At 36.1% G+C, this 4,451-nt stretch overlaps 1 long non-coding RNA gene across 1 annotated transcript; it reads left to right on the forward strand.

Annotated features, from left to right (window-relative positions):
* Positions 1–1,989: 1,989 nt before the first annotated feature.
* LOC149175987 (uncharacterized) lies at positions 1,990–4,056 on the forward strand. The gene is made up of 3 exons (XR_016258587.1): positions 1,990–3,244; positions 3,341–3,747; positions 3,846–4,056. It is a non-coding gene; the product is annotated as an uncharacterized LOC149175987 (long non-coding RNA).
* Positions 4,057–4,451: the final 395 nt, after the last annotated feature.

Consider the following 4,451-nt stretch of genomic DNA (forward strand, 5'->3'; position numbering starts at 1 on the left):
TTCTTGTTTTGCCCTTATGCTTGTAATATTTGAAACTCTATTCGTAATTCCTTATCTGTTGGTCTTTTGTGGCAAGATATATCTTGCAAGGAAGCATGGCAATCCTGGTGGGATTCAGCAAATCCAAAACAGCTCAGAAACCTCCATCCATTATAAGTTGGGGGGTCTAGCTAGCTAAGAATAAAGTTATTTTCCAGGAGAAAGAAGCAATCCATGATAGAGTAGTAGCTCAGTCCGCGGCTATTTATGAGCTCATTCCAGATGATGACTCCAGTCATAGGCCTAGAATAATTCGTGGGCATTTTTTGATGGCACCTCCCCAGCTAGGGGTGAGTGTGGGGGAGGAGCAATATTATTCTTAAATGAAAATCATTCCTACAGGATTTAAAGTGGTTTGGTTCGTGGCTCAAATAAATACGTAGAACTCTTAAATCTAAATTTTTTGCTTCTATTTGATATAGAAAAGGGGTGCAGGCAACTACACATTTTTGGTGATTCTCTTATTGTTATCAACTGGTTAAATGAAGCCTCTAGGTGTCACATGCACACACTCATTCCCATTCTGGAGGAGGTTCTACTATTAAAAGGAAATTTGATCATATATCTTGTAGTCATATTTACGGGGAGAGAAATGTCATTGCGAATGAACTATCCAAAGCAGACGTGCAACAAACATTGGGCACATGGAAGATATCCATGGAAGATGGAAAGGATGTTGGGTAGCATTTCTACATTTGTTGTCCATAAATCAATATACGAGAAGAAACACCATATGCAAGACATACATAGAAATCACAAGCTCAAATAAACCAACATAAATGTGAGAACCAAAGCTTCTCCTATCAACTTCTTCTATGTTATCAAAAGCAATAAGCAAATCAACTGCCAAAAGAGCTAAAGCTTAAATAATGCCACATAACAACTATTATCAACCAAATCAGAACCATTCTGTACATAATTATACTTAAAAACTTCTGAATTATATACATTAAAGACAAACTACCCAAAACAAAGCAACCATGACCTCTAAATTTCTATCATCTTCTTTCTCAATGTCAAACCACCTTTCAATTCATTATTAGGTCAAAACCAATAAGAAAAGCAATTGAAAAAAAAATTAATTATTTCAACAATGTGTATCTACCTGATTCAGACTTATCATATCCTTCATCGTTTCCACTAGCATGTCATCTCTTCGCTAGCATATCATCTCATCTCCTCAATGGCTACACACAAAAATTAGAAAACAATCAGACACCATTTTGATTATATGTAAATAAGATAAACAACCCAAACGAACAAAACGTATGGAAGAAAATGTCAGTCCCTTAGATTGAAACAAAAGCAACCCTCGTCTCATAGTAAATCCTCTTGTTTAACCTACTGCAAATTAGAGCTTATTTCAAATCATTCGCCAGGCCAAATCAAATTAATTACCAATAATTGCCCGGGGAAAATAAAGAAAAATTAAAGTTAAAAAATATGCCTATGTGGATTGAAATACATTTGAATGGAAATCGAAAAAATTGTAAAACCCTTCCGAACAATAGTAAACCCTTTTAATTTGCGACTAATTCGGTTTGAAATCGAAATAAGCAATAAAAAGCCCTAACCAAATCATCGAAATCTTTTTATGAATTTTTTTTGAAAAGACATTACAATGTGAGCAGTTTACCAAATCAAAAACGACACTTGGCATAAACGAGGAGAGTGTCGAGGCGAGTGTCGTTCCGCGCTTAGACGAGTCTGTTTTGTTGCCTGAACGAATAATGCAAACACACGACAAAAGGATAAACAGAAACTAAAAGTTAACTGTCGAACACGAAATCAGGCATCTCACAACTAGGTTAATTATCTATACTACAGCCGGTTAATTTTGGGCATCGAAAATCATCTTAGTGAAATTTTGATATACATATTCCTAAGCAATATTTTACGCCCAATTAGCATAAGACATTTTAATGGGTTATTGGTGTTAGACTCGGGCCATTAATGCCGCCTCTTAGCATGGGATCCATCATCCATGTCGCCTCTTACCATGGGATCCATGTCATACCCATCCCCCCATGGCGTAAATGCAATGCCCGCCCGAGATTTCTGGCTTTGCGAGATTTTCGGATTTTGAATACGATTGAGATCGCCTGAGATTTCCGGTGCCGCAAATCTACCACGCTGTAAATTTCCCGCCGTTTGATAGCTGAATTCGGGGCCTTTTAAATAACAGCGAAAGGGCGACCATTTCGGCATCCATTTCTGCGTCGGCGTTTTGAAACCAGGGTCCATTTCTGCGTCTGCGTCTGCGTTGTGAAACAGGTAAGTTTATTCCGCCCTGAATCTACGATGCACGATTTTAATTTCAGGGTTTATACATCCATCTTCTCTTTGAAATGTGCTAACAATTTTGTGTATAGCATTCGATATGGCTTTGGGTCGAATAAACAATTTTGTGTATACACTCCGAGGCTCCAAGCGATATGGCTTTGGGTCGAATAATAGGTCTTTATACCATAAACAAAGGTTAGATGATAGTAAACTGTAATCATTCTTAAGGACTAGCCAACTTCTTATCAAATTTATGACGAGAAGAAGGAAAGTCGAAGATTAGTAAACCAGAATGGAACCATACGTACAGATCAAAGATTCTTTTGACGCAAAATCTTCCAAGGCGTCATAATTTACATTAGAGGCCGTGATTAGTGAATATATGCAAGGATTAGGAATGAATAACGGCAGGGTTAGCGATATTTTCTTAATATCACCGCAAGAAATAGAAATTATATTAGGTTAGAAATTATATTATCTTATATTTGATATTTTTTTTGTATGCAACTTGATCATTACCATTATGGTAATCCCATGTCATATAAGCATCACCATGTCAGTCCAAGTTGGGATGGATGACTTTTTCTTTGCATGCAGCCTGACTATTATCATTCTCTCCCATCTATCGATAAAAAAAATAACCCATGCGATGGATTCCAAAGCAACATCGATAAAGAACAACTCTATGTGATGAAGTGCTAAGTTTCTAAAGTTAAGTTTCTAAATTTAAGTTTCTGTCATCTATGTTTGAGAAACTTTGTGCAGTAATCACATTGGAGAAGTTTTGTGAAGTTTTTTTTAGAACTAATTATAATTATTATGATTTATCTTCAAAACTTTTTGCTGGAGTTGTCTTCTCAACGACAAAGAACTGTGGACCACATGCCTGAGTTAGTGCAACATTCTATTATACACAAAAATGGTAAATCTGATGTTATGCATTTTTTCATGTGAAATATGATATACTATCATTTGCAATGCATAGGCATAACTATATGAACTTTTTTTGTTGTTACAGTTGACAGGCCAACTTGTCGACTCCAATTATTTGATGAGCATGTTGATGAAAGAAACTATAGCATTGGGAGCACTTCTCCAATCAGTACTTCTCCCATGCCTATAACCGACTCCCCAAACCTTTCCCAATTCCCACCCCTCCCCTTTAACCATCCGCCCTTCTCATTGTTCCAATCATCCACCCTCAACATTCCAATTTCCCCCCCTAGGGTGATCGCTCGCCCTAGGGTTATTCCCACTATCGTACAACCAATAGGGATGTATCATCGCCCCAACCCACTACATTTTTCCAATTTTTCTCCCACCATGCCTTTATCCATCACCCCTGAACCATGCCTATATCCATCACCAAGTGCTCCACCATCTACCCAGGAAGGGTAGTCTTCTCCATTGCCTTAGATCTTCATGGTGAGAATGAGTAGTTGACCAAAAACTTATCATTAATTAATGAAATTGATTATATGCATTTTGGATTTTGCAACTAATTGGTTATTGAATTTTTGCAGCAATATCACTTTGGAAATGCACTTGGGAGTGCCAAGAGTGGCGATGGTGACTTATACACCCAATTTCTAGATCAGTCATGAGGCGGCATTTCCATAATGTCATTCATGGGCATGAACTTCCATTATCTATGTTGGGAATGAAGTTCCATTTTGTAGAAAAGAAAAATGTATAACTAGAAAAATTTGGAATACAAATACATGAATTTGAACTTGTGTGTATGACAATGTCTTCATTGACTTTTAAATTCATGATGTGGATTTGATGTTATATTCTATCAATGTTACATCAGGTTTGAGGAATGTAGTTAGAATGGATTTATTTGTTTCATGTACAAGTTATCAAGTTTGCAAGTTAAGTTACTTTTATATTTATATCTTACTCAATGTTGCACGCATGAAAAAACATATCATTACCAAGGAACTTTGCTTAGTTATAATAATAGATGTATCATGTACATGAAGAGAGCATATATATGGATTTAGATTTATTTTAATTTTTTATTTATGAAAAAGAAAACTAAAGTTGAATTTATGAAAAAGAAAAGTACACTATACATGCCATATAAGAAAATCTGCAAAAATAGATAATGATTTGAGCCTTTACCA

This window comes from Pinus tabuliformis, chromosome 4_1 (assembly GCF_031772625.1).
Source record: "Pinus tabuliformis cultivar Carrire ecotype Pingquan chromosome 4_1, CPIR1, whole genome shotgun sequence".
Taxonomy (NCBI): domain Eukaryota; kingdom Viridiplantae; phylum Streptophyta; class Pinopsida; order Pinales; family Pinaceae; genus Pinus; species Pinus tabuliformis.